Source organism: Phyllobates terribilis, unplaced genomic scaffold, assembly GCF_046119375.1.
Source record: "Phyllobates terribilis strain yellow unplaced genomic scaffold, ASM4611937v1 Scaffold_156__1_contigs__length_4398808, whole genome shotgun sequence".
Lineage (NCBI taxonomy): Eukaryota > Metazoa > Chordata > Amphibia > Anura > Dendrobatidae > Phyllobates > Phyllobates terribilis.
Window position 1 is genome coordinate 1,793,491 of NW_027362916.1, and position 24,138 is coordinate 1,817,628.

The 24,138-nt window shown below is 41.6% G+C and overlaps 1 protein-coding gene and 1 pseudogene across 1 annotated transcript in view; one reads left to right on the top strand and one right to left on the bottom strand.

Moving 5' to 3' along the window:
• The window catches only part of LOC141207004 (uncharacterized), an 81,814-nt pseudogene that overhangs the window by 43,953 nt on the left and 13,723 nt on the right, over window positions 1-24,138 (bottom strand).
• The window catches only part of LOC141206990 (gastrula zinc finger protein XlCGF66.1-like), an 82,057-nt gene that overhangs the window by 7,286 nt on the left and 50,633 nt on the right, over window positions 1-24,138 (top strand). The gene's annotated exons all lie outside the window — the stretch shown is intronic.

The window sequence follows — 24,138 nt, forward strand, 5'->3', positions numbered from 1 at the left end:
TTGGAGAGGCTTATGACCAAGCTGGATGATAACAATTTGAATATTTGGCTAACATATAAATTCGAAAGAAGTCTGGACTTCTTGGATTTAAAAATCGGGGTATCTGAGAATGGTATTATAACTACTGACATATTTAGGAAACCAACTGCGACAAACTCGTTGTTACAGGCAGAATTGGCACACCCACCCTCCACCATAAGAGGAATTCCAATAGGTCAGTTCCTTAGGGCCAAGAGGATATGCTCTAATGAGAAAACATTTGAGGAACAAGCGACAGAATTGGCTAATCGGTTTGAAGAGGGGATATAGCCATAGGTTAATCAGACGGGGTTACAGGATAGCAGCACGAACCCCAAGAGATCAATTAATTTATGGCAATAAAAAAAACATCAACAAATCGGAGGAGGTACGATTTATTTCGGTATATAACAATCAGTGGCCTGAAGTGAGATCAATTTTACAGAAGCACTAGTAAGTTCTATTAACAGATCCGATCCTCCGTCAAATCCTCCCCCCAGCACCCTCAATGGTGGCGAAGCAAAGTCCAAACTTAAAAGATCTGTTGGTTCACAGTCACTATGATCCGGAGAGATGTAGAGATAAACAGGATAACAGGAAAGAGATTAATGTTTTTTTCCCGTGCGGGCTTTGTAAGGCGTGTGGATATTTGAAGAAGGCAAAGAAGTTTGATAGTTTTGGTGGCTCCAAAACATTTGAAATAAGGGCACATTTAAATTGTACCTCGAAGGGCGTAATTTATTATGCCCAATGTCCTTGTAAAAAGATATATGTCGACTTACTACTAAAGAATTAAAAATTTGAGTAAGAGAGCAAGTTAGGGACATTATCAAAGCCAAAACGGTGGAAGACCCTAGCACTCAAAACTTTACCACGCCATTTTTTACATCACCATCAATGCAGCCCAAGAGAATTCCGCATCATAGATATTGATCAAGTCACCATGGGAGCAAGAGGAGGGGACCTGGGGAGGATTTTAGCACAACTGGAGAGTAAGTGGATCTATCGACGGGGTACCCTAGCACCGGCAGGACTTAATGAAAGCTTTGGGTTCAGTACCTTCCTATAATAGAGGCTAATGGGTAGATGGGGGTTTCTTTTAATATCTTATGGTTTTATTGTAGATGTATTGGTGTTTTTAATGGTTTTTATTCATCCTTAGGAAAGCTTTTGCCTGGGTTGATGGGTCGTGCGGGATGTCTGTTTCCAGTGGCTGAGGGACCAGCTCAATTGTACGAGCAAGGCAGTTGCGTGTCTATCCGCGCGGATGACCCTACACGTGTGGGAAAGAAGACTACAGTGACAATATAGTCGTCTATGTGAATTATTGTATCAATATGTTAGATGTGGGTTTTAAATGTATAGGGGTTATTTTATACTAATATATACACTGGGTATGGAAAGTATTCAGACCCCTTTAAATTTTTCCCTCTTTGTTTCATTGCAGCCATTTGGTAAATTCTAAAAAGTTCATTTTTTTTCTCATTAACCCCTTAAGCCCCGCGGGTGGTTTGCACGTTAATGACCGGGCAAATTTTTACAATTCTGACCACTGTCACTTTATGAGGTAATTACTCTCGAACGCTTCAACGGATCCCCCTGATTCTGAGACTGTTTTTTCGTGACATATTGTACTTCATGATTGTGGAAAAATTTCTTCGATATCACTTGCGTTTATTTGTGAAAAAAACGGAAATTTGGCAAAAATTTTGAAAATTTTGCAATTTTCAAAATTTGAATTTTTAAGCCCTGAAATCAGAGCGATATGTCACACAAAAGAGTTAATAAATAACATTTCCCACATGTCTACTTTACATCAGCACAATTTTGGAACCAAAATTTTTTTTTGTTAGGGAGCTATAAGGGTTAAAAGTTGACCAGCGATTTCTCATTTTTCCAACAAAATTTACAAAACCATTTTTTTAGGGACCACATCACATTTGAAGTCACTTTGAGAGGTCTTTATGACAGAAAATACCCAAAAGTGACACCATTCTAAAAACTGCACCCCTCAAGGTGCTCAAAACCACATTCAAGAACTTTATTAACCCTTCAGGTGCTTCACAGGAATTTTTTGAATGTGGAAGAAAAAAATGAACATTTAACTTTTTTCACAAAAATGTTAATTTAGACCCAATTTTTTTTATTTTCACAGGGGTAACAAGAAAAAATGGACCCCAAAATTTGTTGTGCAATTTCCCCTGGGCACGCAGATACCCAATATTTGGGGAAAAAATACTGTTTGGGCGCACGGCAGGGCTCGGAAGGGAAGGAGCGCTATTTGACTTTTTGATTGTAAAATTTGCTTGAATAATTAGCGGACGCCATGTTGTGTTTGGAGAGCCCATGTGTGCCCAAACTTTGGAGCTCCCCCACAAGTGACCCCATTTTGGAAACTAGACCCCCCAAGGCACCTTTCTAGATGCATAGTGAGCACTTGGAACCCCCAGGTGCTTCACAAATTGATTCGTAACAATGAAAAAAAAAAACACTTTTTCATTTTTATGAATCAATTTGTGAAGCACCTGAGTGTTCCAAGTGCTCACAATGCATCTAGATAGGTGCCTTGGGGGGTCTAGTTTCCAAAATGGGGTCACTTGTGGGGGAGCTCCAATGTTTGGGCACACAGCGGCTCTCCAAACGCAACATGGTGTCGCTAACAATTTGAGCCGATTTTCCGTTAAATTTGTTAGAGGACACCATGTTGCATTTAGAGAGTCCCTGTGTGCCCAAACATTGGAGCTCCCCCACAAGTGACCCCATTTTGGAAACTAGACCCCCCAAGGCACTTATCTAGATGCATAGTGAGCACTTGGAACCCCAGGTGCTTCACAAATTGATTCGTAACAATGAAAAAGTGAAAAAAAAAACACTTTTTCATTTGTATGAATCAATTTGTGAAGCACCTGAGGGTTCCAAGTGCTCACTGTGCATCTAGATAGGTGCCTTGGGTGGTCTAGTTTCCAAAATGGGGTCACTTGTGGGGGAGCTCCAATATTTGGGCACACAGCGGCTCTCTAAATGCAACATGGTGTCCGCTAACAAATTTAACGCAAAATTGGCTCAAATTGTTAGCGACACCATGTTGCGTTTGGAGAGCTGCTGTGTGCCCAAACATTGGAGCTCCCCCACAAGTGACCCCATTTTGGAAACTAGACCCCCCAAGGCACCTATCTAGATGCATAGTGAGCACTTGGAACCCCCAGGTGCTTCACAAATTGATTCGTAACAATGAAAAAGTGAAAAAAAAAACACTTTTTCATTTTTATGAATCAATTTGTGAAGCACCTGGGGGTTCCAACTGCTCACTATGCATCTAGATAGGTGCCTTGGGGGGTCTAGTTTCCAAAATGGGGTCACTTGTGGGAGAGCTCCAATGTTTGGGCACACAGGGACTCTCTAAATGCAACATGGTATCCGCTAACAAATTGAATGGAAAATCGGCTCAAATTGTTAGCGGACGCCACATTGCGTTTGGAGAGCCCCTCTGTGCCCAAACTTTGGAGCTCCCCCACAAGTGACCCCATTTTGGAAACTAGACCCCCCAAGGCACCTTTCTAGATGCATAGTGAGCACTTGGAACCCCCAGGTGCTTCACAAATTGATTCGTAATAATGAAAAAGTGAAAAAAAAAACACTTTTTCATTTTTACGAATTAATTTGTGAAGCACCTAGGGGTTCCAAGTGCTCACTATGCATCTAGATAGGTGCCTTGGGGGGTCTAGTTTCCAAAATGGGGTCACTTGTGGAGGAGCTCCAATGTTTGGGCACACAGGGACTCTCCAAATGCAACATGATATCCGCTAACAATTTGAGCCGACAATTTGTTAGCGGATATCATGTTGCATTTGGAGAGTCCCTGTGTGCCCAAACATTGGAGCTCCCCCACAAGTGACCCCATTTTGGAAACTAGACCCCCCAAGGCACCTATCTAGATTCATACTGAGCACTTGGAACCCCAGGTGCTTCACAAATTGATTCATAAAAATGAAAAAGTGTTTTTTTTTCACTTTTTCATTTTTACGAATCAATTTGTGAAGCACCTGGGGGTTCCAAGTGCTCACTATGCATCTAGAAAGGTGCCTTGGGGGGTCTAGTTTCCAAAATGGGGTCACTTGTGGGGGAGCTCCAAAGTTTGGGCACAGAGGGGCTCTCCAAACGCAATGTGGTGTCCGCTAACAATTTGAGCCGATTTTCCATTCAATTTGTTAGCGGATACCATGTTGCATTTAGAGAGTCCCTGTGTGCCCAAACATTGGAGCTCCCCCACAAGTGACCCCATTTTGGAAACTAGACCCCCCAAGGCACCTATCTAGATTCATAGTGAGCACTTGGAACCCCAGGTGCTTCACAAATTGATTCATAAAAATGAAAAAGTGTTTTTTTTTTCACTTTTTCATTTTTACGAATCAATTTGTGAAGCACCTGGGGGTTCCAAGTGCTCACTATGCATCTAGAAAGGTGCCTTGGGGGGTCTAGTTTCCAAAATGGGGTCACTTGTGGGGGAGCTCCAAAGTTTGGGCACAGAGGGGCTCTCCAAACGCAATGTGGTGTCCGCTAACAATTTGAGCCGATTTTCCATTCAATTTGTTAGCGGATACCATGTTGCATTTAGAGAGTCCCTGTGTGCCCAAACATTGGAGCTCCCCCACAAGTGACCCCATTTTGGAAACTAGACCCCCCAAGGCACCTATCTAGATTCATAGTGAGCACTTGGAACCCCAGGTGCTTCACAAATTGATTCATAAAAATGAAAAAGTGTTTTATTTTCACTTTCTCATTTTTACGAATCAATTTGTGAAGCACCTGGGGGTTCTAAGTGCTCACTATGCATCTAGATAGGTGCCTTGGGGGGTCTAGTTTCCAAAATGGGGTCACTTGTGGGGGAGCTCCAATGTTTGGACACACAGGGACTCTCCAAACGCAACATGGCGTCCGCTAACAATTTGAGCCGATTTTCCATTCAATTTGTTAGCGGACACCATGTCGCGTTTGGAGAGCCCGTGATGTGCCTAAACAGTGGAGCTCCCCCACAAGTGTCCCCATTTTGGAAACTATACCCCTCAAAGATTTTATTAAGGTGTATAGTGAACATTTTGAACCCAGAGGTACGGCACATTATTTGTTTACATTAGGTCATCATATTGAATAAGTTTTCATTATTCTTGAGCGCAAGTGCTCGTTACTTGAGTTTGCATCGGGTACTCAGGTATGCACCATGTACAGCGTGTGCTCGAGTGACATGCTCGAGTCCCTGCTCCGCATGTTTCACGGTTATTAGACACCCAAAAAAAAACATGCGGGGATCGCTCGTGCATGGCAGGCAATCCCCGTAAAGTTTTTTGGCCGCGAAGCATATGGGGCAGAGACTCGAGCATGTCACTCAAATACCCACGATACTAAATGCATACCAGAGCACCCGATGCAAACTCAAGTAGCGAGCACTTGCTCTCAACACTAGTCGCCATATCGTCATCTTTTTTTCTTACTTTTGAAAAAAATCCCAACCCCAGCCCTAACCCTAGCACAACCCTAGCCCCAGCACAACCCTAGCCCCAGCACAACCCTAGCCCCAGCACAACCCTAGCCCCAGCACAACCCTAGCCCCAAACCCAGCCCAATCCTAACCCAAGAGTTTATTTTTGACGCCGTTCCTTGTGCGGTATAAGTGATTAGACGACTTTATTCTTCGGGTCGGTGTGATTACAGCAATGCCAGAATCATATGGGGTTTTTATGACTGACAGCTGTCACACACTAAAAGACGCATTTTTTGTAAAATCTAGTTTTTGCATCGCCATATTTTGAGAGCTATAATTTTTCCAGATTTTGGCAGACAGTCATGTGACGGCTCGTTTTTTGCGGGATGACTTGACGTTGTTATTGGTGCCATTTTCAGGCACGTGACATTTTTTGATCGCTTTCTATTCCGATTTTTGGGAGGCAGAATAAACAAAAACCAACAATTCAGGAATTGTTTTTTTTTTTTTTTTTTTTATTCTGTTCCGCGTGTGGTAAAATTGATGAGGCAGCTTTACTCTTCGGGTCAGTACGTTTACAGCGGTACCACATTTGTATCATTTTTCTATGTTTTGGCGCTTATACACAATAAAAGCTATTTTATAGAAAAAAATATTTTTTAGTATCGCTTTATTCTGAGAGCTATAACTTTTTTATTTTTCGGCTGATGGAGCTATATGGCGGCTTGTTTTTTGCAGGACGAGATGACGTTTTCAGCGGTATCATTTTTATTTATATGCGTCTTTTTGATCGCGTGTTATTCCACTTTTTGTTTGGCGGTATGGTGATAAAGCATTGTTTTTTGCTTGGTTTTTTTTTTTTTTTTTTTACCGTGTTCACTGAAGGGGTTAACTAGTGGGACAGTTTTATAGGTCAGGTTGTTCCGGACGCGGCGATACCAAATATGTGTACTTTTATTGTTTTTTTTTTATTTTTTTTATAATAATATTTATTGATGGGTACATTATATTTTTATTTTTGGTGTATTATTTTTTTTATTTTTTTATAATATTTTTGCACATTTTTTTTTTTTTTTTTTCCACTTTCACACAGTTTATATACTTTATTACTTTGTCCCACTCTGGGACTTTCACTTTTTTTTTTCTGATCGCCTGCATGGCACAGGAATGGAGCACCATCCCTATGCCATGAAGGCTGTCAGAAGTGCACAGTGTGAAGGTTGCTTGGAGATGCACTGCGCATGTCCAAGCAATCTTCCTGCTCTCTGGTGACCCGGATGTTGTCATGACGACATTGGGTCGTCATGGCAACACCCGGGAAGCCTTTGCAGACTGCGCTGGAAGCCGGAAGAGGAGGTGAGTATCGCCGATCACCTCCCCTTGCCCCCGCAATGCCGCGATCGACTTCGATCGCAGCATCGCGGGGGTTAATGTGCTGGGAGCGGTGCGTGACCGCTCCCTGCACATAGTACCGGGTGTCAGCTGTGACAATCAGCTGACACCCGGCGGCGATCGCGCCCGCACAGCCTGTGTGCGCGCGCGATCGCGATGACGTACTAATACGGGTCTGGCTCTTAAGTCCCAGGGCACAGACGCGTATTAGTACGTCAGATGTTATTAAGGGGTTAAAGTCCACTCTGCACCCCATCTTGTCTGAAAAAAACAAATGTAGAAATTTTTGCAAATTTATTAAAAAAGAAAAACTGAAATATCACAGTCTGCAGTTTACCTGTATTCATAGGCCTGTTTTACATCATGACATACCTATCTATTACCTGTATGACCATCATAGTCACTGAAGCACTGGCACCTTAAACTTTGACATTTTAGGCTGTATTTTTTCATTAGGATAGTCTCTTCAGTATTGATTTAAATTAAGTTATGTTACCATCATGTGTATGATTCATGTCACTTAGTAACAAGTACATTGTATGAATACGTATATGGCATTATATTTCTAGTTTACTAGTGATGTTCATTTTTTTGGCCTTTTTTGGGGGTTAATTTTCCCTCCCAGCTCATGTATGTGTTGCTCCTTTATAGAGGTTGTTGCCCTGTCTTGTTAATTGGTTTTATCAATTTGATGAAATAAAATATATACCTTTTATAAGCAGCTGGTATCTCTTCTTTGTCCAGACGTTTAGTATATATTTGTTATGTTCTGCTACCAGAGCTAAGGAAAGAGAGGAGATCTGTCCCTACGATAGAACTCAGCTTTATCCCTACGATGTAACAGGGGACCTGATCCTGCGATCAGACCTGCTAAAGTCCTAAGCTAGTCTGTACGGAGACATATAGATGTGGGGAAGGAATCCCTACAAGTACTAAGGACTGGGAGGAGAATGGACACCTCCTAACAGAAATAGTAGCAGACAGACGAACAAACAAAATATATAGAACACAGAGGTCCGTAGACCAAGCAAACTAACAGAGTTAGATACAGAGCACAGGCTAGCTAGAAAGTAGTTATACAATGAAGTCCAGCAAAGCCAGAAGGGCGGAGCAGGATTAAATAGGCCAACAAGGTCATGTGACCAGCAAAGGAAAAAACCTAAGAGCAAGGTTCTAACAATATTGATCTGGATATTTTGGTTGTTTATTCATGTTGAAGTGTCCAGGAATGGATTAACATAGGACATTTAATGTAATTAATTGTAAGTTACGTTGTCCATTTACTTGGTAACTGGAATAATTGATACTTGGATTGATAATATTGTCACTTCTTTTTATGTACCCATATTTGTGGACTCACATGGTTGTCTCTGTCCTTTTTGTAGTTTTCACCCATGACTTACTATTTTATTAGTTGTGCTCTATTTAGGAGTGTCCGTGGGACCTTCTTTTTATATTTTGGATACACAATAAAACATTATGATGTTGACCTGACTCTTTTTGGGGCTCAGTCACTCCACTCTTTTTGTAGGTTGTACATTATTGAGAGCGCCCACATATGAACTATGGTTTATCTATACCGCCATGTTCTTCGGTTTATATGCTTCTGACTATACACAATGCAACCTAGCAGAGATCTGCAGCATGTACTTGCAATGCTAACACCCTGCCTCCCTTTTCCTCTCCCTCGTATTAAATCTCACCCTGAGCTATCTCAACCTAACAGAGAACTAATCTTCACTCTAAATAGCTCTTAAAAGAGCTTTTTGGACTCAGGAACTCTCCCTATACGCTGCTTTCACACTACGTTGATGTAATAAGCGCAAGATGGCGCCAGCAGGGCTTAAATATCCCCCTACGATGCTGTAAGGCCAGCCAATCACAGTAATGCCACAACAAAGATGGCAGCGGCATTACTGTGATTGGCAAGCAAGCCCAGCATGTTCATTGGCTGCAAATAAAGCGCCAAACATACTGGGCGGGTCACTCGAATATACCGAGGTGAATAGCTAATTACTCGCCGAATAGCCTGAATTGTGTACTATTCGTGCGAGTAACGAATAGTGCCGAATGTATTTACTCATCACTAGTAAAAGGACATAAATCCAAGTGACACATTCATTCCTGCTCCAAGTGTCAAAGGTTGTCATAGCTCTGTCTCTCTGAGATTTGAAGTTACCTTTTAATACCAGTAATTTCATGTCCATGATCCTGTGATCAGGAATACAAAAATGTTTGGCCACAGGTAGATCTATTCTTTTTTTCTTTTATTGTGTGGCGATGAGAATTCATCCTTGTTCTAAGTTTTTGCCTTGTCTCCCCTACATACAGACCCCCAGTTAGACATTTGGTACATATAATTAAGTAACTACATTAGATGTGATGCAGCTGAAAGTACCTGGGATCTTGTGGTCTTGATGTGAGTTTGGAATCTTTATCTGGTCTGTGGTCATTATAAATGGACATGTTTTACATATACAGTTGGTGAGGATGAATTTTGTAAGTTTCACCACAAAGGTGAAACTATCCTCCCGGTTAGTTTGCTTTCCCTCCCAGTACCTTTTCATTCTAACAATGTTAGGTTTCTGGGAGATTATACTTGTTCCTTTTATTTTTGGTTCTCCTTAGCTTGCCTTCTTTGCCCTATATGAATGTGTTTTAGTTTCTCACTCAGGGTTTTCATATTTTACTTCATATTTTCCTTTCCCCTGGTTGACAGTATGTTGTGGCCTCCCCTCTGGTTCCTCAGGAGGTACGAGAAACTCCTAAATGGCCTATTAGAGAGTTAGGTCCGTGGCATTTTTAGTTGTGCAGCTAGGGCCTTTCTAGTCTGCACAGAGACTAGTTGGGTGTAGCTGCGGCATTCTCCTCTGTGTGGGTTCTCCGGTGGCTATCAAGATGCGCTTTCTGGTTAAAACATTTCCCACATTTTGAACATGAAAAATGCTTCTCCCCTGTGTGAGTTCTCTGATGTTCGATAAGCGTTGATTGCAATGTAAAACAGTTCTCACATTCTGAACATGAAAATGGCTTCTCCCCTAAGTGAGTTCTCTGATGGCTGATGAGATTTGATCGATTTGCAAAACATTTCCCACATTCTGAACATGAAAATGGCTTCTCCCCTGTATGAATTCTCTGATGTGCAATAAGATATGTTTTCTCTGTAAAGCAGTTCCCACATTCTGAACATGAAAATGGCTTCTCCCCTGTGTGAGTTCTCTGATGGCTGATAAGATTTGATTTCTTTATGAAACATTTCCCACATTCTGAACATGAAAATGGCTTCTCCCCTGTGTGAGTTCTCTGATGTGCAATAAGATTTGATTTCACTGTAAAGCAGTTTCCACATTCTGAACATGAAAATGGCTTCTCCCCTGTGTGAGTTCTCTGATGTGCAATAAGATCTGATTTCTGTGTAAAACATTTCCCACATTCTGAACAGGAAAATGGCTTCTCCCCTGTGTGAGTTCTCTGATGTGCAATAAGATCTGATTTCTTTGTAAAACATTTCCCACATTCTGAACAGGAAAATGGCTTTTCCCCTATGTGAGTTCTCACGTGAGTAACAAAATCTGATTTCTGATTAAAACATCTCCCACACTTGGAACAAGAAAATCTATTCTTCGCTTTGTGAATTTTTTCATGTTTAAGAAAAGACTTTTTGAGGGGAAAACTATTTCCATATTCAGAACATGAAAATGGCTTCTTTGCTTTAGGAGCAATTTGTTTTTTAATGCTTATTTTGTGACTTTGATTTTCCTTAATAGTTGGTAATGAGTCAGAAGACAGGATCTGTTTCATAGGATCAGATGACAGATCTTTGCTGTGAAGGGATGATGGTAAATCTGGAATAATGGCATTAACTTCAATTATATCTTGTGGGATCTCAAAATTATCTGATTTGAAAATTGAAGATGTCAGCTGTTCCTTTGATCTCCTGGTACAGACATCTGCCAAAAATAAATCCAATTATTATTTTTTAATAAAAAAATCCTTGTAATTATATATTTTTGAACATTTCTACTTAAACTGTCCGTAAAAATGGGAAGTTATGCAAAAAAATGAATTATTCACCAAGACAATGACAGTTCACAGTCTAAAAGAAAACCTCATAGCATGAACCAGTGGAGCGTGGTGTTCAACTGTTTGTTCATTCTGCTTCCCATATATGGAATAAAAAGCCACCAAACAATGTCCCCACTCAGGTCCATCATCTGAAAAACAGAAGTTTCCACTTTATTAGTGGCTGAAAGGCTCTTGAAAAGCAACATGGCTTCCATAAACCAATCCAGCAATATCTTATCTCTCAACGTCAAATCTCCCCCTCGCTTCTGAGCCTTGCAGTGCGCCCAAACCACATTTATCATCCATGTATTTGGCATTACTATAGTGAGAAGAACCCACTTAATTTACAGTGTCTGTGTCTCCTGGGGCACAATCTGGGCACTATGTATTGAGTAATAAAATGATATATTTGTAATTTTCAATCTCCAACATCCATGCGTGCTAATTTCAGAAAAGTGGCTTTGGAGTCAAAATAGTCACTACTCCTATAGATTAATTCACTGGGGGTTATAATTTCCAAAATGGAGCCACTTTATGGTGATTTCTACTGCTCTGGTTTTCTGCCATTGTGTCATATAAGAGCTTCTGCAAGTGGTGTGTCCTATCTCCTCTGGTATCTCCTACTGTGACATCTGCTTCTGTCACCAGGAGCCACCTTTTTCCCTTCCCCCATGACAGCACCATACGAGAGAGTAGGATCTGCCCCTATTACCTGACAGGAAGTCCTGAGCACAAAATAAAAAGGAAACTCCCACTTCCTCCTTCTATGTGGTTTCCTGTCCTCAAGGATGTAGAAGCCTTTAGCTCACGGCTGGAGCAGCCGTAAATCATGGAACACCAGTGAATCATGGGACACCATGCTGAGTTCTATAGCAACCTCTAGTGAGTGGCAATGAGCAGGGGCCCAGTTGGGCGCTGAAATGATAACATCAGCCTGGAAGAATCTAAATTTAATGATTCCGTACCTACCTACGTTTGTTTGGCCTAGGCCTCATGGCTTGTGTATTGAGCCTCATGGTTAGGCCTCATGGCTTGTGCATTGAGCCTCATGGCTTGTGTATTGAGCCTCACGGCTAGACCTCATGGCTTGCGCATTGAGCATCATGGCTAGGCCTCATGGCTTGCGTATTGAGCCTCACAGCTAAGCCTCATGGCTTGTGTATGAAGCCTCACGGTTAGGCCTCATGGCTTGTGTATTGAGCCTCATGGCTTGCGTATTGAACCCCACGGCTAGGCCTCATGGCTTGCGTATTGTGCCTCACGGTTAGGCCTCATGGCTTGTGTATTGAGCCTCATGGTTTGCGTATTGAACCCCACGGTTAGGCCTCATGGCTTGTGTATTGAGCCTCACGGCTAGGCCTCATGGCTTGTGTATTGAGCCTCACGGCTAGGCCTCATGGCTTGTGTATTGAGCCTCACGGCTAGGCCTCATGGCTTGTGTATTGAGCCTCACGGCTAGGCCTCATGGCTTGTGCATTGAGCCTCACGGCTAGGCCTCATGGCTTGTGCATTGAGCCTCACGGCTAGGCCTCATGGCTTGCGTATTAAGCCTCGCGGCTAGGCCTCATGGCTTGCATATTGAGCCTCGCGGCTTGCATATTGAGCCTCACGGCTAGTCAATGGAACCATATTACACTATGTATTCTTGCGATTAAAGTCATAAACTGGTAGACTCAACTAAGTGGCAAGTTGGTTAAATATCCAGTCAGTGCTCTCTTGGACTGGTAAGACTGCAACAAACTTATAAAAGGAGGAATCAGTAGATGAGTTAAAATGTCCCCGTATCCGTGAGACTCCTGTGGTGAAGGAGAAGCATCTTAGCTAGTTTAGACGAATGCCTTCACACTGAGGTAAGACCGTTCTGATTATTACTCAAGCACAGGATGATACATACTTAAGGTACATGTTTAACGGGCCGGAATGCTAATACCTTAGCTTAAGACCATCTGAGATTTGACCAATACCATAAGAGATCTAGATCTCTTTCTGAATGAGTTGCTTCGGAAAAAAAAAAAGTGTATCAGAGGTGATGGTTATCACTCGGTTTACTTAGTTTCTTTGCTTGAAAACTAAACTATTTTGCATCTGAACTATTTTAATCTAACAATCTCCATGGTTGGATTATAAAGTTGCAGAATTAATGCTATTATAGGGGAATAGCATAAATACGATCATTCCTGCATGAACGGTGGATTGTGACTTTTCTTTTGGAATAGCTCAGATCTGTGTCTTACCCTTTCTAGTTGTATTAGCTCTTGGTACTTGGCTAGATTGTGGTAGCCAGAAACTCCCCAGGATGGAAATCTCAAACTATAAGTGTCCGTTCGGCTTAAATACATTTCTTGGGGGGACTTAACATTACATCTTAAGGGATATAAAGTACTAAATATTTCTGCTGGTTTTGAGATCCCCATTTTGGCAATCTGGGATGCTCTATCTACTCTTGGTAGCATAGAGTTGGGTAGTTTTGAATAATTATGTGATCATTGACCCTAGAAAGGGTTTAGGGCCCAGATCTTGGGCTTAAGTGGGGCCTTCAATTGAAAATGCCAACAATATTAAAGTAGAAACCCTAGTCAAAGCCTGGTTAAGGTTACCAGGTTCCCTGAATCGATTAACTTCTGCTTCTATTACACGCTGTGTCCTAGTACCAGTTCTTATATACTTCAGTTGTTGGTTAGTTGATTTAATGAAAACAGAATATCTAATCAAATCTGTGAAAGATATTCAACCATGTATATAAGTGAAGTCTCTAAATATAGACCATTCTCTGGGAGATAAAGAGGAAAGAGTGTTGTAAAAATCCTTTTTACTCTTGTAGGTGCTTTTGGTTTAAGCTCCAAATCGATAGAGATTATGTTGATAGTGCTTCAAGAAGGAAGACTGAATGATATCTAAAAAATTCACAATCTGTTGAACTAGGATATTTCGGGGATCTTTCTTCAGGTGTAAGATCCTACATGGGTGCTCCCTCCCTATTGAAGGGCTCCATTGCTATTGTCTCTCGTATGGTGCTGTCATGGGGGAAGGGAAAAACGATAATCACTTACCGGTAATTTGATTTTCCTGAAACCCATGACAGCATCCTAATTTTCCCTCCCTCTGGCTTTTGGTTGATGGTTCTTAGTCTTCTCTTCTCACAATGAAGAATGTGCTTGAGTGAATGTATAAATAAAAATGATGATGAATTGGGTGACTCTTACTTGACTCCTGGAAACCACATTGAAGGAGGAAGTGAGAGTTGCCTTTTTATTTTGTGCTCAGGGCTTCCTGTCCAGTAATGGGCGGATCCTACTCTGTCGTATGGTGCTGTCATGGGTTTCAGGAAAATCAAATTACCGGTAAGTAATTACCGTTTATACATTCTGCAGGCAGTGCTAGTGATGGAAGAGACGTCGGGAGAAGAAGCTCTGGGCGGCGCAGGCTCTGTCCAGCCACTAATAGCCCCAGCCCCCTGAGGAAGCCAAACATGGTGAAAATTGTTGGGGTGGCTATGTATATATTTTCGGCAGCACTAGGGAACCTGTGTATGTCCTAATAAATAAAGTGATCAACTAATCTATGAACTGCAGACATAGAGGAAAACTATAATGAATTTAATGAGCTCATGAGATCAGATGTATCCTAATACTATACAGTTTCTAGAGACTTAATATCATAGTAAGTGCACAGACAAAACTAGTGTAGTTTTAATTTACTTCTTTACCACATTTTAGTAAAACAGTAATAAAAGACATCTTTTATACACCCCTCAACCAGGGTTTTTTTTACCCTCTCGGTAATTTGTCAATACGCATATGACAGAAAATACCCAAAAGTGACACCATTCTAAAAACTGCACCCATTAAGGGGCTCAAAACCACATTCAAGAAGTTTAGTAACCCTTCAGGTGTTTCACAGGAATTAATGGAATGTGGAAGGAAATTTTTAGTTTCACAAAGTGTAACAGGAGAAAATGGATCCCAAAATGTGTTGTGCATTTTCTCTTGAGCATGCTGATACCCCACGTGGGGGAAAACAACTGTTTGGGTGCATGGCAGGGCTCAGAAGAAAAGGATCGCCATTTGACTTTTTAAATGTAAAATTTGTGGACGCCATGTCGCGATTGGAGAGCCCCTGATGTGCCTAAACAGTGGAAACACCCCACAAGTGACACCATTTTGGAACTTAGACCCCTCAAGGAACTTATCTAGAAGTATGGTGAGCACCTTGAACCCCCATGTTCTTCACAGAAGTTTATAATGTTGAGCCGTGAAAATACAGAAAATCTAATTTTTCCCTCAAAAATGTTTTTTTGCCCCACATTTTACTTCTTCACAAGGGTAACAAGAAAAATTGCACCACACAATTTGTTGTGCAATTTTTCTTGAGTATGCAGATACTCCATATGTGGAGGAAACTAGTGTTTAGGCGTACGACACGGCTCAAAAAGGAAGGAATGACATTTCTTTGATGGAATGGTCTGCGGGTGTCATGTCGTGTTTGGAGAGCCCCTGATGTGCCTGAATAGAGGAAATACCTCCACAAGTGAACGAGTCCTGAGGAGATAATTTGCATATTCCCACTGCATTTTGGGGTAAGTGAAGAGTCTCCGCGAGCTCAAAGAACACTGGATTTTGGCTGTTGGAGCTGAAAAGAGGACATCGGTAAACCAGGGGAGGAGTCCTGAGGAGATAATTTGCATATTCCCACTGCATTTTGGGGTAAGTGAAGAGTCTCCGCGAGCTCAAAGAACACTGGATTTTGGCTGTTGGAGCTGAAAAGAGGACATCGGTAAACCAGGGGAGGAGTCCTGAGGAGATAATTTGCATATTCCCACTGCATTTTGGGGTAAGTGAAGGGTCTCCGCGAGCTCAAAGAACACTGGATTTTGGCTGTTGGAGCTGAAAAGAGGACATCGGTAAACCGCGCGCCGAGAGGCGCGCGCATTTTGAAGCTTTTTTTTTAAGCTTTTTTCACTGTTTTCAGAACATTAACAATAAGAACATGGAAGAGTCCAGGAGCCATTTGGTGAGCTGCATATCCTGCTACATGTTCACAGACTTGCCAGTGGAAAAGCCAAACTTCACATGCCAGAAATGCAAGCTTGTGTCCCTGTTGGAGGAAAAGTTGCGAAATCTAGAAGAGAGGTTAACTACCTTGAAAATCATTAAGGAAGGTGAAGAGTTCTTAGACAGAGCAGAATTATCTCTTCATGATTCAGAAAGAGAAGAAATTCGAACTGCACCTGACGAAACAGAGGAATGGAAGCATGTGACCCACAGAAGCAGAAGGATCGAGAGGCAGTCAGCACCCATACTGATCTGGAACCAGTACCAGGCTCTCACGCAGGAGAACCATGAAGAAATACAGCAAAATAAGACTTTGCCAGCAATGAATAACCTGGTAAGCCCTCAGAATCCTCCTGGATGGAGAAAGAAGAATGTTGTGAAGAAAAAACGGAGAGTGGTGGTCATGGGGGATTCCCTGTTAAGAGGAACAGAGGCCGCTATCTGCAGACCAGACATAACCTCAAGAGAAATGTGCTGTCTTCCAGGAGCAAAAATTAAAGATGTGTCTGACAGGATATCAAGACTCTTCAGACCTACAGATCACTACCCATTCCTGCTAATACATGTGGGGACAAATGACACCGCAAGAAAGGACCTGGAAACCATCTGCAGTGACTTTGAAGACTTAGGCAAGAAAGTGAAAGAATTGGGAGCGCAGGTGGTCTTCTCATCCATCCTCCCAGTGGATGGCCATGGAACAATGAGGTGGAATAAGATTCTACAGGTGAACAACTGGCTACTTCGATGGTGCCGTCAACAAGGATTTGGATTTCTGGATCACGGAATGAATTACCTATACGATGGACTACTTGCTAGAGATGGGGTGCACCTTACGAAGACTGGAAAACATGTATTTGGAAGTCGCCTTGCTACACTCATCAGAAGAGCTTTAAACTAGAACAATGTGGGAAGGGAAGCAAAAGGCCAGAAAAAGCCATACAGCTGACAAATACTATTGAGATCTCTGCTACTGGAAGTGGAAAGGAAGAACAAAGACAAAACAATTTAAATAATAAAAATATGGGAGGAAGAGAAACCAATCACAAACTAAAATGTTTTTATACAAATGCACAAAGCATGGGCAACAAACAAGGAGAATTGGAACTACTAATGCAGGAAAAGAAATATGATGTCATTGGAATCACTGAAACTTGGTGGGACGATACACATGATTGGAATAAAAGGCTAAAAGGATACAACTTATTTGCAAGAAACAGACTTGATAAACGAGGAGGAGGTGTCGCATTGTATGTTAGAAAAGCGTATATCTGCACAGAGATTGAAGCTTCAGAGACTGGAAGTTCTGTGGAAACTGTTTGGGTAAGAATACAAGGAGAGAACAACGGAAAGGACACCATTGTAGGCATTTACTACAGGCCACCTGGGCAAGCTGAAGATATGGATGAACTCTTTATGTTTCAAATGACCAAGTTCTCCAAAAAATATGACGTAGTGGTCATGGGAGATTTCAACTATCCAGACATTTGTTGGGAATCTCTCTCAAGTAAAACTAACAGGTCAAGCAAATTCTTATCCTCTCTTGCTGACAACTTTATCTTCCAAAAGGTAGGGGAGAAAACAAGGGGATCTGCTACTTTGGATCTAATCCTTATAAACAGGGAGGAAATGGTTGAGGAGGTAAAGGTGGCTGGGACCCTAGGAGGCAGCGATCATGCTATTATAGAATTTTGGATAACTAGAGGAGGAAGACATGTGAAGACTCAAACTTCAAGGTTAGATTTTAGAAAGGCAGATTTTAAGAGACTCATAAAGAGAATAGGAGGGATCCAATGGCTGGATGTCCTTAAGGACAAAAATGTCCAGGAAGGATGGGAAATTTTTAAAAATGAGATTCTCAAAGCACAATCGTTAACAATCCCGAAAAGTAGGAAGAATGGGAAGCATTTAAGGAAACCAGGATGGATGAACACAGAACTTAAACACATGCTAAAAAGAAAGAAAGAAATGTTTATTAAATGGAAAGAGGGAGGCATATCTAAAGAAGATTATAATGCAGTCTGCAGATCCTGCAGGGCACGCATCAGGTTAGCTAAAGCTGACAATGAATTAAGGCTTGCAAGAGATGTCAAAAGCAATAAAAAAGGATTTTGGGGGTATGTCAAAAGTAAAAGAAAAGTCAAAGATGCTATAGGATTTTTACAGGATGAAAATGGAGAAATGGTAAGAGAGGATGTTGAGAAGGCCGAACTTTTTAATTCCTATTTTGCATCTGTTTTCTCTCAGAAAGAAAATGTAACATCAACTGATCTTCACTGTCCTTTTAAAGGAATAGAGGAATCCAAGTTATCAGTAAACAGAAAGATTGTGAGGGAATATTTAGCTAACATAAATGAGTTCAAGTCTCCAGGTCCAGATGAATTACACCCCAGAGTACTGAAGGAGATCGTAGAAGAAATTTTAGAACCACTCTCCATAATCTTTGAAAATTCTTGGAGAACAGGAGAAGTCCCAGAAGACTGGAGAAGAGCAAATGTTGTTCCTATCTTCAAAAAGGGGAAGAAGGTGGACCCAGGGAACTATAGGCCGGTGAGTCTGACTTCTATACCAGGAAAGATCTTTGAACAAATTATTAACCACATGTATGTAAGTACATGGATAAGAATGAAGTGATTAACCAGAGTCAGCATGGGTTTGTAACTAACAAGTCATGTCAGACTAACTTAATTTCCTTCTATGACAGAATCACTGACTGGGTGGATCAGGGAAATGCTGTAGATATAGTATATCTTGACTTCAGCAAAGCATTTGACAAAGTATCTCACATCATCCTTATTGAAAAAATGACCAAGTATGCAATGGACCAGGCAACTGTTAGGTGGATTCATAACTGGCTTAGTGATCGGACTCAAAGGGTGGTTGTAAATGGCTTCACATCCAGCTGGATGAATGTCTCAAGTGGGGTACCACAGGGCTCCGTCCTGGGACCTGTATTGTTCAACATCTTTATCAATGATTTAGATGAAGGAATTGAGGGTAAACTGATTAAATTTGCTGATGACACAAAGCTAGGAGGGATAGCTAATACTAGAGAAGAGAGAGAGAGGATTCAAAAAGACCTAAATAAACTGGAGCAGTGGGCAGCAACCAACAGAATGGTTTTTAACAGGGAAAAATGCAAAGCACTACATCTGGGCAATAAAAATGAAAAAAGCATATACAGAATGGGAGGAATAGAGCTAAGCAACAGTACATGTGAAAAAGACTTAGGTATACTAATAGATCATAGACTGAACATGAGTCAACAGTGTGATGCAGCAGCAAAAAAGGCAAATACAATTCTGGGATGTATTAACAGAAGCATACAGTCTAGATCACGTGAAGTCATTATCGGTCTTTACTCCTCTTTGGTCAGACCTCATCTGGAATACTGTGTACAGTTTTGGGCACCACATTTTAAAAAAGACATAGACAAACTGGAGCAAGTTCAGAGAAGAGCGACCAGAATGGTGACTGGTCTGCAAACCATGTCCTATGAGGAACGGTTGCAGGATTTGGGAATGTTTAGCTTGCAAAAAAGAAGACTGAGAGGAGACTTAATAGCTGTCTACAAATATGTCAAGGGCTGTCACATTGTAGAAGGATCATCTTTATTCTCATTTGCACAAGGAAAGACTAGAAGCAATGGGATGAAACTAAATGGGAGGAGACACAGATTAGATATTAGAAAAAACTTTTTGACAGTTAGGGTGATTAATGAGTGGAACAGGCTGCCACGAGAGGTGGTGAGTTCCCCTTCAATGGACGTCTTCAAACAGAGGCTGGACAGACATCTGTCTGAGATGATCTAGTGAATCCTGCTTTGAGCAGGGGGTTGGACCAGATGACCCAGGAGGTCCCTTCCAACTCTACCATTCTATGATTCTATGAAACTAGATCCCTTAAGGAATTTATCTACCATATTATTTGGACTATAAAATGCATTTTTTAACAAGAAAAATTCTTGTTAAAAAGTGTGTGCGTCTTATAGTCCGAAGGTAGCTTCCTGTGATGGAGGAGAAAGCTGATACTGCATCCTCCCCAATCACAGAAAGAGCTGCTGTCTATTCTTCTGCTCTGCACTGATCTATGTGACCGGTGAAGAGCAGGAGAGGAAGTTTACCGACAGAACGGAGGCTGCAAGAGCTAAGCAACTGAAGGAACTTCTGCAACAGTAATTCCAAGACCTTTCAGGTCCGCGAGTGTCATGTCGCATTTGGAGATCCCTTGATTTGCCTAAACAGTGAAAAACTACCACAAGTGACCTCTTTTTGAAAACCTGACCCCTCAAGGAACTTATCTAGATGTGTGGTGAGCACATTGAAACCACAAGTGCTTCACAGAATTTTACAACGTTGATCTGTGAAAATGAAAAATATATATTTTTCCCACAAAAATGTTGTTTTAGCCCTAATTTTTTTCATTTTTACAAGGATAGCGGGATAAAATGGACCCCAAAATTTGTTGTGTAATTTCTCCTGAGTATGCCGATACCCCATATGTGGAAGAAAACTACTTTTGAGGCACAGTGCAAAGCTCAGAAGGGAAAAAGTGCCATATTGGAGGTCAGATTTTGCTGGGCTGGCTTGAGTGTGCCATATCCCATTGGCAGAGCCCCTGAGGTGCCAGAACAATAGAACCTCCCCCGTAAGAGACCCTATTTTACAAACTAAACCTCTCAATGAATTCATCTAGGGGTGCAGTGATCATATTGACACCACAGGGGGGTTACAGAATTTTATACTATTGGGCAGTGAAGAAAAAATAATATAATTTTTCCCACTAAAATCTTGTTTTAGCCCTTGATTTTACATTTTCACACTGGGAAATGGATAAAAATGGCACCAAAATTAATCCCACAAATTCTGCTCAATGTAGAAATACCCCACATGTGCACATGTGGCTGTACAGTACTGGTTAGCCACACAGAGACTCGGGAAGGACAGAGCACTATTTGCCTCCTAGAGCGCAGGACTCCATATACAAAGCCCCTAAGTGCTAGAAGAGCAGAATCCCCCCTCAAGTGACCCCATTTTGGAAAATAAACCCCTTTGGGATTTTATCTACAGGTGTAGTGTAGATGTTTTTCTTTTCCAGAAACAAGCAGCAGTGGATGTTGCAGAGTGAAAATTGCAAACTACCTTTGTAGTGCCTAGTACGTTGTAGTGACCAGTAAGTTGTAGTGCCTGTACATTGTGCCTAGCTCATACTTCTGGAGACATGCACCCGTTAATTAGGCCAACTTTCATCGCTACAGAAATGCCAAACATATGGACGCTAACCGCGATTTGGGCACACCGTGGTGCTCAGAAGGGATGGGAGCATTTGCATTTGGGAGAGCAGAATTTGCTAAATTTCTTTTGGGGAGCGAGAAGCCATTCGCACTATTCCAGAGCCTCTGTGCTACCAAAAAGTGGTTAGTCCCTCATTATAAACTATTGACAGTGAGACAACGTCGAACTAGTAGGAGACGCCCTCTAGTGGACGTGCTCATTATCAATGAATATAGGTGATACCATGGAAAAGATAATATAGTTTCTGTTACTGGTGACAAATTAATAAATTAGAACCAGTGATGAGCGAGTATGTTCTGTTAACCCTTTCAGCGAGCATGCTTGGGCGAGCACCGAGTATCTTCAGAGTGCTCGGTGATATGGTTGAATCACTCCCGTGTGCATGATTTGCAACTGTTTGACAGCTTTAATACATGTGAGAAATGCCTGCTAATCATGCACACGGGAGTGATTCAAACATAACTCCGAGCACTCTGAAGATACTAGGTGCTCGCCCGAGCATGCTCGTAAATCTCGAGTAACGAGCATGCTCGCTCATCACTAATTAGAACGTGTCAGTAAGAAGATAGATAGCATTCATCTTGAGACCCGTAGAAGCGCAAGGAAGCGTGAAATGGCTGTCATCCACGATATGTTCCACATACTCCCCCGCTCTTAGGTTTTAAAGTGATGAAATAAAGACTGGTATTTTTACAGTCAGTGAGTGCTATCTATCCTCTTACTGACAGATGATTGCTCACTGTTTCCATTCAGATATGCGTCCGGCTTGTGTGGGATGAGGTGTCCTGACTGCTTTTGTAACATTGCTGCTTAAGGAGGCTCTGAAATACACAGGTGCCGGCTTTTTGTCTTTATCTCCAATAATAAATTAGAACGCTTTACATCAAGACCATATAAAGACCACACATTCATTGTAATTTTAAAATTGCACACATTTTCTTTTATTGTTATTGGTAAATATATATATTAACAGAGAATCTTGAGTTGAGGGATTATTTGCCTTACGGGAATTAGTTAATAAATTACTAATACCCTACAATGATTCTGAGAACAGTTGAGGTGTAGCTGTCAGATCAACTGACACCCGGCGGCCATCGTGCGTGCCCAGCTCCTGTGCACGCAGAATCAACTGGGCATATCTATACATCCAAGGTAGGTAAGTACTTACTGACCTGGATGTATGGATAAGTCCAATGTCGTGAAGGGGTTAAAGGGTGATGAGCAAGACAATCCTTCGGATATGGAAATTGGAGTAGATAGCACCAATCCTGTTTATGGTGGCCATCTTTTGAGCTGCCAGGTGACCATGAATAGTGCTCTCTATACATTGTGTCTGCAAACTATTCCAGCAAGATCTGCATTCAAATAGCTAAATGTCGCATCTTCCTTTCTTAACCTGCCATGTGCCCAGATAATAGTGTACAGCCGTATAGTGTCGGATTTGGCTGTGTAATGCGTTCCAACAGCAGGAAGACTGTGTTCTGAGTGGGTGGAGTGCGTTCCAGAACAGGGGAGTTTGCGTTCCACTGTGGGATGAGGGATGGAAGCCGTGCAGGACTATAGGACAAAAGAATAATAAGCCTGGAAATATGACAGGAGGTGAACAGGTGTAAGTGGATCAGCCTGTGAGCCGTGGAGGATGATGATCAGTGATTAAAATAAGGAGAAGCCGTTCTGCAACATAAAGAATACAAAATAAATACCATGATAATGAAAGAAAATTAATCTCCGTTAAATGACATGCAAATACTGCATCTCAAAACACATATACAGTTAGGTCCATATATATTTGGACAGAGACAACATTTTTCTAATTTTGGTTCTAGACATTACCACAATGAATTTTAAACAAAACAATTCAGATGCAGTTGAAGTTCAGACTTTCAGCTTTCATTTGAGGGTATTCACATTAAAATTGGATGAAAGGTTTAGGAGTTTCAGCTCCTTAACATGTGCCACCCTGTTTTTAAAGGGACCAAAAGTAATTGGACAATTGACTCCAAGGCTATTTCATGGACAGGTGTGGGCAATCTCTTCGTTAGGTCATTCTCAATTAAGCAGATAAAAGGCCTGGAGTTGATTTGAGGTGTTGTGCTTGCATTTGGAAGGTTTTGCTGTGAAGTAAACATGCGGTCAAAGGAGCTCTCCATGCAGGTGAAACAAGCCATCCTTAAGCTGCAAAAACAGAAAAAACCCATCCGAGAAATTGCTACAATATTAGGAGTGGCAAAATCTACAGTTTGGCATATCCTGAGAAAGAAAGAAAGCACTGGTGAACTCATCAATGCAAAAATACCTGGGCGCCCACGGAAGACAACAGTGGTGGATGATCGCAGAATAATCTCCATGGTGAAGAGAAACCCCTTCACAACAGCCAACCAAGTGAACAACACTCTCCTGGAGGTAGGCGTATCAATATCCAAATCTACCATAAAGAGAAGACTGCATGAAAGTAAATACAGAGGGTTCACTGCACGGTGCAAGCCACTCATAAGCATCAAGAAGAAAAAGGCTAGACTGGACTTTGCTAAAAAACATCTAAAAAAGCCAGCACAGTTCTGGAAGAACATTCTTTGGACAGATGAAACCAAGATCAACCTCTACCAGAATGATGGAAAGAGAAAAGTATGGCGAAGGCGTGGTACAGCTCATGATCCAAAGCATACCACATAATCTGTAAAACACAGCGGAGGCAGTGTGATGGCTTGGGCATGCATGGCTGCCAGTGGCACTGGGTCACTAGTGTTTATTGATGATGTGACACAAGACAGAAGCAGCCGAATGAATTCTGATGTATTCAGAGCCATACTGTGTGCTCAGATCCAGCCAAATGCAGCCAAAC